Raw genomic sequence first — 11,154 nt, forward strand, 5'->3', positions numbered from 1 at the left:
CTTTTGGCTGGCAGAGAAGCGATTGCTGTAGTCCGTTGCTCTCTTCTGTAGGTCAGCCACCAGAGGGAGATGGGATGCATCTGGGTACTCGAACACTTGCTGGTAGCAGAGTGTGTTTCAGTAAGTTAAAATAGGCCCTTTCTGTAATTTTAAAATGGCCCTGGTATGAGATCCTCATGCTTCTTTTCCTCCCGACCCTGTGTAGGCTCTCCCTGCCCTGCTGCTGTTTGCTGTGCCCCAGCTCTGTGCTTCTGAGGAGCCTTCGGTTTCCCAGCTATGCCCTCAGCCAGGTGCTGCTCACCTCTGGCTCTGCAAGGTGCAGGCTGGGGTTCCTTGTGCTTCCCATCCAGTGGCAAATTACAGCTTTTCCCACCTCTGTGCCTTTTACAGTTCCTTAACAGTGACCCTGCTGCTCCTGTATCCTCTGGTTACCCTTGAGTACCAAAAACTGATGAAAAGTGAATGTCAGAATTCTCTGCTCTTTCTACTCCATCCTTGTATATCAATGATAAGAGAAGTGTAGCTAGTTTGTTTTCTGACTTTACACAGGCGAAGAATGAGTTCTGTTTGCTCAGGTTTTGCCTTTATTTCACTTTTTCTAAGTGCTACACGTTGTGCCAGAGGCCTACAGGTTTTCAAAATAGAGTAAGTACCTACAACCCATATAACACCTGAGTTTTTAATACGTATGTTTAAATTCAGATGTTGTACTTTTGGGGCCATAACAAAATAAAAGGAAAGTCATTGAAGATCAGAATTCCAGACAGCACACATCAGAGATGATAAATAAAAGACAGTCAGTCAAAGAAAGTATAAAGCTGATGTACTGTAGGCTTGAATACCAAGGCTGTCATCTGGATCATGCTAATTTTTCAAGGTTTTATCATTCTCTTGAGTCCTTTATTTCTGTTTGAGAGAAATCTCACAAGATGCTTTAATTGGATTTTTTCTTATTATATCTTTTTATTAGCCCATTAATCAAGCTTAACAAGACATATTTTTAGATTCCTTGCTGGCGGTGCTTATCTTTCTGTGCTTCATATTTGAAGTACCAATCTGTGAGGCAAAGGCATTTGTTGTCCTTTGCTCTGGGAAAATACGCTTTACATTTAACAGTTATTTGGAGTCTTACTCATCTCAAGGACCCATGCTAAAACAAAATAGGAGGCAGTTCTGCCATCACTTACACCTGCCTTCCCCACCCTCTACCCCAGTTGTCCCTAATCTCTATTGATAGGGGCTCAGAGAGGAACTGTAACTTCAGGGCACCTTCCCCCCTATGCTGAGTCACAGTGGGACTGCCAGTACCTCCCCCTCGCCCCCCCAGTATTTAGCTAATGAGCTTTTTACAGATTCAAGAATTTGTTGCTCATTTTCTGCTGTAGGACTAAAGATGACTGAACAGTTGAATAATTGTGCTATTCAGAGGTATTGCAGGTAGCTAAATACAAAGCTATGCTTACAAGAGGGGATTTATAGGTTTCGCTTGTGCTGTTATTTCAAAAGTGCATTGCTGCAGGTCTTGATTATTCTTCATTTTGATGTGTATATGTGCACACATGTGCCAGGTCCTGGGATTTACACGTTTAACCACGGATATCCTTCCCCGAACCTCTGGAGTTAGATCTTGGCAATAGTTAAGGGTGATTCGGCCCCTCTACTCTGCTCTGGTGAGACCACACCTGGAATACTGCATCCAGATTTGGATTCCTCAGCACAGGAAAGACACGGACCTGCTGGAGAGGGTCCAGAGGAGGTCCACTAAAATGATCAAAGGCCTGCAACACCTCCCCTGTGAAGAGAGGCTGAGAGAGTTTAGGTTGTTCAGCTTCGAGAACAACTCTGAGGAGACCTTATTGTGGCCTTTCAATACCTAATGGGGGCTTATAAGAAAGATGGAGAAAAACTTTTAAGCAGGGCCTGTAACAATAGGACAAGGAGCAGTGGGTTTAAATTAAGAGAGAAGTTAGGACTAGATATTAGGATGAAATTTTTTTCACTGAGGGTGACGAAACACTGGAACAGGTTCCTCATAGAGGTGGTAGATGCCCTATCCCTGGAAACATTCAAGGTCAGGTTGGATGGGGCTCTGAGCAACCTGATCATTTTGAAGATGTCTGTGCTCACTGCATTGGGTTTGGCTAGATGACCTTCATGGTCCTTTCAAATGCAAACCATTCTATGAATCTATCAGATGTTGTTATGCCGTGAATATTATTGCCCCACTTATTTAAAGAAATAGCTATAGCACTGAGACAATTCTCACCACATTTTGCTGAATAAATGTTAACATTTTGTAAAATGTAATGTTTTCTAAATACCTGTGCAATCTTCATTAAATACTCAGCCTTTCCAGGCCATCCTTCTCATGAACAGAGAGTGGAGTATTTGCATATGCCAGGGCTGAGCTGCAATTGCCTCCAACTTTTATTTATTCACTTAAGCCCAAAACGCCATTTTGTATTACAAAACCGTCAACATTATTTCTACTTGCATTTTACCTTTTTCTTTGGTAAGAGTCTTGATCCTAGCTAGTAATCCCTTCCAGAGTTGCTTTTTCTTGAACAAATTAAATTTACAAACACCGAAGCAGAACCAAGCTATTCCTTCTCTCTCATGTGCAGACTGCATGTGATCCCTTTAGGCCACAATACCACTTTGAATACTTAATGTTGACTTGTTGAGTTTCACCAACTGCACAGTGATATGGACAGAATTAAATCTTGTTTTATTTCACCAGCTCCCTAGCCAGGCAGTGGCAGGATATGGAGAGTGTGTAGTGTTTTATTCTGTTCCACCACTGCAGTGCAAATAATAAGCATATTAGTGAATCTGCTGACATTCGGCACCTTGACACAAATGGGAATGTTTTTCTAGGTCTAAAATGCATTGATAAGTAGCAGTCTTGTCAGGGTTGTATAGTGTATAAGCAGAAGTCATTATATTTACACACAGAAGATATTTTGATGGTGAATTAAGGGTTGACCTTCATATCATACTATTTATTACCCTGAGCTTTATAGTAAGCTCCATATAATGGCTCAAAATAAGGTTAACTATTTGTGTTCCATGCCTGAACTGGCAAAGGAGTTGCAGTATTAAAACTCTCGGATAAGTTGTGAGCTGCTTAGCTTTCAGCTGCCCATTGTGTTTTGATTGAAAGGGAACTGTTAAGCTCTTCTGTTATTTTTGCTGTTATTTTTTAGTTTAAGTTTAGAAGGTGCTTTAATTGGGATAGTAAAATTATTTCTCTGTCAGACAGTGGATGTCCTCCAAGCTTATTTTTTCAGAGACTATCAGACTGTCTTTGCTTTCTGACTGCCTAAAGGAAATTACAATGTACTGTACTCATAATCACGTTATCTCTTTTATAGCTGCAGATCATTTTTATGACATTGTAGATGTACAAAGCCCTGATCAATATCTAGAGACTTGCTATCCTTTTAAGTTATGTGACTCTGCCAAATTTTAGACATGAAAATATTCCTGGTGAAGCGTTATTTGGTTTCATAATTTTTACAATATCTAAAAACAGTTGCTAGGCTTCATTAGATATGAAAGCATTTTTTTTTTTGGTAATACTTTGTACTGTTGTCAGCTAAGAGTCCATTTGTTCTAATCCAGCATTGTCTCTTCTGCTGAAGGAATGGTTTCATGTTTCCAAATAATTGCTGCTGTTCTTTCTTTGTGATTTAGCAATCTGTACTTCATGGCATGAAATATTGGAGTATCTCTTAGTCCAAAAGTATGCAATGAATATATTAATATTTAACACACTTTTAAAGGTTTACTGAATTAATTTGGTATTTGAATTTGAGTTCTTTATGCCTAATTTGGGAACTGTGAACTTTAGGTAAAAGGGAATGGGATTAACTCCAGACCTTGGTTAATTTGTTTAATAATTTGTCAATAATTTGTGTGGTCCTGTTTGTTAAAGGACTGAAAAGAAATGACAGTGACTGATGTGAATGTTAGTAACTTACAGATGTCTGTTTGTAACCCATTTAAATAGAAGGGTTCTGTATTTCAGCTGTTGCAGTGTAGTGTATAGGCTCTGAAAATACTGTGCAAAGCTGTGGTCATTGTTTGACCTCTTAGGCACAAAGATTGCCATTATTTCAAGAATTATTAGCCTTTACAGAATTGCTTTATAAGGATTTAGCAGTCTCATTGTTCGCAAATGCTTCCAGTGACCTTAAGAAAATTTACCAAAGGGAGCTGGCAGGTGGGTGAGCTTACTTAAACCAATTCAGGAGGCACAATGTGTTTGAATTAACACTCCATATTAATGATGTTTTAATAGAATTTTTTTTCAGACGGAAGCTTTGTGTGCCTCTTGTCCTAGTTTATCACTACCAGGATGAATATTAAGGAAGTTTTTATATTCAAGGCTTTTTTAATCTTCAAATTCACACACATTATTGACTTAAAATTGGGATCTACATGGGACCTAATTAACATTTTAATACTTATTGATAGGAAAAAATGATGTGCATATAGTAATTCATAAACTGCATGGAAAACTCATTCTACAGCTACACTGCCACAGAATCTCTCATTTTTATCTTGTGTCACTGAGCTCTTCTCTTTCATAAAGCTCTGTATGACACTAATTGTAAAGGACAGTGCTTCAAGGTCACTCTTGCTAAAAACAGCCTTTTTTTGTTCTGCAGAGATCAGTAAATGTAAAAAAGAAAACCCCATCATCATCACAATGCAGAAATAAAAGTATGGGCATGGATAGCAGATTACGACCCAAAAGAAAGAATGTGAATAACGTGGCTGCGAGAGGAATTTTAAGTGAAGTATGTGAAACTGCCAAAATGAGAATTGCAGCTGAAGGAAGCAAGCCAGCAATCTAACTACAATCAATATCCAGGTTAAGTAAACAATTACAGTCTGCTGGAATTGGAAGGAAATCCACACAGCCTGGTGGGATAACTGCAGTGTCTTCAAGTGTAAATTCTGAATTTACTTCCTGGATAGCTTTCCTGCCATTTACAGAGTGTAACTGAGGTTTTTTTCTCAACCTATCAGGCAAAATCTGCTCTTGGTTTATGAAGAGCTGTTGTTAAGTCCTTGCAAACAAATTGTGCATGTCAATTAATAGTGGAGGTTGTTTAAAAAATCTGGAAACTAGTGAGGTTCAGAAGTGACCAAAAGAGCAATATATGTTATCAGACAATACTACTAGACAGAGAAGCAGGCTTATGAATAAGTAAAAAAAAGAAAGGAGTAATATAAGGGTACTTTGTGAGCACTGAGCTTGCCCAGCATGGAAGAGGTCAATCATATAATGGAAAAAACTATGTTTAAAATATTTTAGGATATTTTCCTTATCAAATGTTAATATATGGAAAAGACCTTGTGTGAAAACTTGGCAGTTCATCCAACAGAAGATACTACTTCTCCTATAATATTTGCTAAATAGCTCGAAATAGTTTCAACCCCATTAATAGAGATGGCTAATGCCAAAAAAGAGCTGAGATAGATTTGTAGATGAAAGAATATTTATAGATTTTGGCTTGGTCTCTTACTCCTTACTTAGGCAAAACTTGGGGAAGTTCAGAATTTTCCTGAGACCATATGTAGATATGAAACTGATATTACAGTAGACGGCTGATCTGCTGTTATCGCCTTATTTTATATTTAACTCCTGCCAAAAAATAGCTTTGTGCTTAAAAATATCAGTTGCTCCTAGTGGACAGTAAAGTGCCAGAGAGTATTTGTTTCCCTGTGCTTAGAACAGATGAAATGCAATGAACCAGCTACTGCCTGTTTTTTCATCCCTGCATGTCTTGCTTAGGATTAGCTAAGGCATGTAACCTATCTGGTGGGAGTGCTATTTAGTGAAAGTGTATGTGAGGTATGGTACAAGTACACAGGAGAGTAGGCTTCCTTAATTTTACAGCCCCAAGAATAATTTTGTTTTTCATTTTATTTCTTCTGAACATGTCTCTGTGGATTTGCACTGTGAAAAACTTTGGAGACTCTTTGTCTTCAAAATTGGGAAGTGTTTTTTTTCTCCAAAGATTGAGAAGAATCATTGCCAAATCCTAGAAAATAATAGCTGGGGAAACAAATTAAATTTCAAGATTTCATGCCAAGGCACAGAGCGGCTTGGAAGAGTGTGATCAGACTATGGTTGCAAGAGGTCTACATCAGACAGGGAAAGAAATATTACAAGAGATGTAATTTATAGTAGCAGCACAAGCAGTGATATGCTTCCTGCAGTTTTCTCTTATTTAGTAACTGTTAGCAGTTTTGGTTTGGGTTGTGGGAAAATGAGAAAGACCAGTTTTGCCTGTATATTAGAGGAGAAACAATGGGATTAACTAGATCTCTATTTTATTCAACTAATTTTACGCTCAGGGATGATGTGATAGCAGAGTGCTTGAGACTTTGACCCAGTAGTTTTGCAAGAGAACTTGTGTTTAAAATCAGGTTTGTAGATGGGCTGTGGCACTGAAGTACTGTATTCTGGTGAGTTACAGTGATCTCTGTAGTTAGACAGCACTGGAAATTGTTTTCCACTGAGAGAAAGAGAAAAGTTAGTAGGCAAGATGAAACTGCAGGGAAGAGTAGGTGTACCTTCCCAGCTTTATAGGAATTAAATCGCTGTCATATTAGATGAAAGCTTGAATACATGAAATTTCTCCTCCTTATTCATCTTTCTGATAAGTGATTGCTAAAAGGATGCTATATATTTAAGAAAATTGAAGGAATATAGAAGAATTTGAGGTGTGTAGCACAATATTTACACATAACCTACTCCATACTGTGAAAAAGTTTGGAAATTGGAGAGGTCAGTTCCATCTAATCTAAGTATATAACTGTGTTTTCCTTATCTTTGAAGCAAAGCTGCATGCTATTTTTGGCTTTACTGAACTTCTGAAGTCTTAACAGAATAATATTGGTTTTTTCTATTTCATATCACTTAAGACAGCAAATAACTGTCTACTAGATTGCATTTTTCAGCCTGTGGCCATGTAGGCTGTAGTAGTTGATTTAATGTCCTGTAAGAATTCCTCTTTAAATTGACTTAATGTTTATAATACCAAATTATTCACATTTCTAAATTGCCTATGAAACTAATGAAACAGGCTAGAATTTTAGCTTGGTGACCTTTCTTGTTCTTATGTTATATTACAGAAGGAAAACAGACATTTATTTGACACAGCAACAAACAGAACAGCTGGTGGAAAGGGTTCATTTTCCATGTACAACATCTCTGAAAACACCTTTGGCTTTACCTAAGAGCAAACTCCAGTTTAAGCATTCTAGCATCTCTTAGAGTGCCTCTTAGCCAGGTAAGCTTTTTTAATGCTGGACTCAATAGCTGAGTGTAGGGGAAAGGGTTGCAGTGGTAAACTCATCTGTTTTGAATTAGCTGGGAATTACTTCAACTCTTTAGCAGGCTGGAACAGCTTAGGAATGCCTTCACATGAATTTGAATCTCTGTGTTTCAGAAAGATGTTCAAGCTGCCAGGAGGAATGGTATAAGATGCAGGAGACTTTGATTTGATTCCCACTCTGCCAAAAATATCTAATATAATTCCTGATAAGCTGTATGGTTTCTGTCTGAAACCCTATGCTGATAAGGCAGCTCTGGTATCTTGGATATAATGCTGGAGCACAAGAAGGCCATGCTTGCCTTCAGCTATCCTTTCTGCTTGATAACAGTTATTGGGTAGATTGGAGTAAATCTCCTTTGACATCTATATGCCTTTTTAGTGGTTTGGGAGCATTTCCCAAGAAGTTTCATGATTCCCATGTTCTAGCAGAACCAATGCAAATTACTCATTAGGCAACAAATAAATTGGCCTAAGGCTTCCATGAAAATGTGCTGCTGATGCATGGGTGCCTTTATGCCTTTTAACTTTATCCTTAATTTTACATGCACACCTTGAATACAAGTACATGCGTGATAGGAGTGATGAAAGGAGGTGAAAGGAAACAATAAAAGCAAACATGATAGCCATGAACTTTGATGAAAAAAGGTTCGAATAATATTCTGGCTGTGCAACATATTTTAAAGTATGATCTAGTTAATAAAGCATTTTTTCTCATTATTATTTTTATAGTACAAAAAAGCAAATAATGTACAGATCAGTATGGAAGCTGGAGGAATGAGTATGACCTGAAATGCTAATGGCTTGAAAACGAAATTACTCCTATTTACAAATGAATCAGTCAGGTTTTAGGCAACCAAAAGGCACAGTGGAATGGATACAAATTATCTCACTATGATTACATGTAGTGCTGCATACTGAGGAAGCTGAAACTAAGGAAAGAGCTTTGGTAATCCTTCTCTGAGATTGGCATAATTGGTAAAGTCAGTCTGAAACTACAAAAATGTGGAGTAAGGCTGAGAGATTTTTGGACTTCCCAACCTGTCTCCTGGAAGCTGAAAATGTGAGTTCACACGTCTTCCAATGAAGATGGAGTTAGCAGTGAGCAGAAGCATGGGCAGCAAGAAGAGAAAATAATGATACGGATGACAGTCAGATACGGATGACCAGGCCAGTCTGGTCCATCTTCTGCGGTGTCAGGGATGGGTTCCTTGTTGGGGCTCATTCTGTAAGCCCTGCTGTAGTGGATGCACCCCTGAAGCAGACCGCTGCCTGCCTCTCCTCTGGGGCTGTGCAGGGCTGCCCATTTCTACAGCTGGGAGGAAATCGTTGAACATCTGGCAAAGGAAGCGCAGCCAACCCTGCTGGACAGAAGAGCAAGAGGCCAGAGCTGTTCTTCAGGATTATAGTCAGATGCTGTAATCGGCAGAAGGGTTTTTGTCAATCTGGGTAAAAACTGATGGTTGGAAAAGAGAAATAAAAATGTTTGCATGCAGATATAATAAGCTGGACCAGCAAATGTGGGATGTTAGAAGGATTACAAGAATATAGTGGAAAACCAGTTGAGGAACAGGATGTGTTAATCAAAAAAAGATAAAATTGCACATTAATTTATGCGGTAGAATAAAGAAAGGAGTAGCAATATTGGGGCTATGCCATTTGAATGAAAAGCACTTCAAAATTAGGGAATGATAGAAAAATTCTATTAATTTTGTGAGGATGAAGGATATTGTAGGGTTAGATTTGGCTACTAAAAGAGATCTTTTTGAAGCATTTTGTTTTAACATTTTGTGCGTGGTTAAAGCTTTAAAGTACTACCAGGAGTTGTGACCATGTGGGTGGGCAGCCCCACATATGGGAGTATTCAAATTCTTCAGCTTGGAGAACAAATGCTAATAATACTGGTTATTTCTGCTGGTAATAGCTGACAGTTTTTTTTTTCACTTCATCGATAAGAGACCAACTTAAAATTAAATGACAAGATTAAAATAAATATGTCTGTAGCTGAGGATTTCAAAGCTCGATACTCTATGTGTGTGAGTGATTATGTCAATCTACCTAAGATGCTCAGAAACTTAACTGTGGAGTAACTCTGGAACCTTCTTAATCGAAGGTTTGAAAATTATCTGAGATTAATATCCACGACAAAGAAGGAAACATTGTAGAGAGAATCTAACTGGATGAATAGCCACATAATTAAAAGTAAATGAACAGAACAAGAAAAGAATGCAGAAAGGACTAACAGGCAAAGAAATCTAGGGAAAACAGGTAAGAAAGCATAGGAATAAGGTGAATTGAAGGTCAAGCAGAGCTAGACCTTGCACTAGATATTAGACATGATAAAATTACCCAGCCTTAAGCAAGCCGTTTCAGAAACAAACCGGTAGGAAGAAAATGGGGTTACTGTTCAGAGAGTAAAATATGACCCTAAAAATAAGAAAATCCTTTGTTCTGTCTTAATTAGAAATGAAGATCATGATGACTTTGGCAGAAAAATTGTGGTTGCCTAGCAGGAATGTGTCCACAGGCTTTAAAATAAAAATAACTGTGATACAAGCAGAACTCAAACAGCCTGATGTAGTGAAGGATGGAGATCAACAGAGTTTCCTGATCAAGAAGGGGGACGGAGAGGCTCATGAACTCTTGTGTCTGATACTATAAGACAGCAAACACACAGTGCTTAGGGAGAAGGAAAAACGAACCAGATGGTTATAGGTGCATTAGTCCAACCTTGAAGCATTAGAAGAAATTTTTAAGGGAATCCTTCCTCTACCTGCAAATGCTTGGCTGATACTAGCTGTGGTTATAAGCGTTAGACCATCACAAAATTGCTCGTGTCAGCATCATGCTGCGGACAGTGCACACACATATTCATCAGGGATCAGGTATTTTTAGGAATCTTACTCCCCAGCCTACTACCCCTGCAGGCTGAAACACTTCTGAACAAATGACTCCTTTAGGCCATATTGGACATTTTTTTTATAAGTGTCTGAGCATGGATCAGTCCAGCATTTATCCTTAATTCCATGCCTGTGACTTAATTTTGATACGTAATGGGCAGATCAAGATTTGTGCAAACTTGGATGCAAGTTTTAGTCTGCAACTTTCTCATACAAAGTACCAAAATTTAATACAAGAGCAGAACATAGATTGTGAAGTTTCTGAGACTCTCCTCCAACTGACTTATGGATACAGCTAACTCTGTGAAATTATATTCTGTTCTTGAGGATGAGAGAGGGAGATTGTAAAGAATGCACTTGAGTCGACAAAAATTTTCCCATAACAATCAAATCCATTAGATACACTTAAAATTTTGTCCTGGAAGATAAGTGTTTCAGACATATCACTGGCCCTAAGCATAAATTAACTTGTAAACTGCAATCTGAGTAGAAAAATTAAATTTATTTCTAAGTTCTGTTTAAACAATGATGTTGTCAATGAGGTGAAAAAACACAACAGAACTTTCCTAATAAGTTCCGTAATAAAGGAATTTCCTTCTCGACCACCAACAGCCCCCCAAAAAGGCATTCTAAGTACCATACTTACTGTACTATGTTTACAGGGACTGCAAGAAAAATATGCTTAAACCAAATATCAGAGAGCAAGTCACTTGCTCTTGCCCATCCTTTGGGACTTTCTGTTGGACTGGGGTTTGAGCAGGTCTTCCTAGAACTGAGATGAGGAGATTGTGGGCATTTTTACAACACAGGTTGTTCTAGTATCAGAATTGGTGCTTAGAGTGCTTACACTGTTAAAGCTGGAAGAGAACTGTGCAATGAAGAATAAGTTTAAGCAATGCTGA

The sequence above is a fragment of the Cuculus canorus genome, chromosome 8, assembly GCF_017976375.1.
Source record: "Cuculus canorus isolate bCucCan1 chromosome 8, bCucCan1.pri, whole genome shotgun sequence".
Classification (NCBI taxonomy): domain Eukaryota; kingdom Metazoa; phylum Chordata; class Aves; order Cuculiformes; family Cuculidae; genus Cuculus; species Cuculus canorus.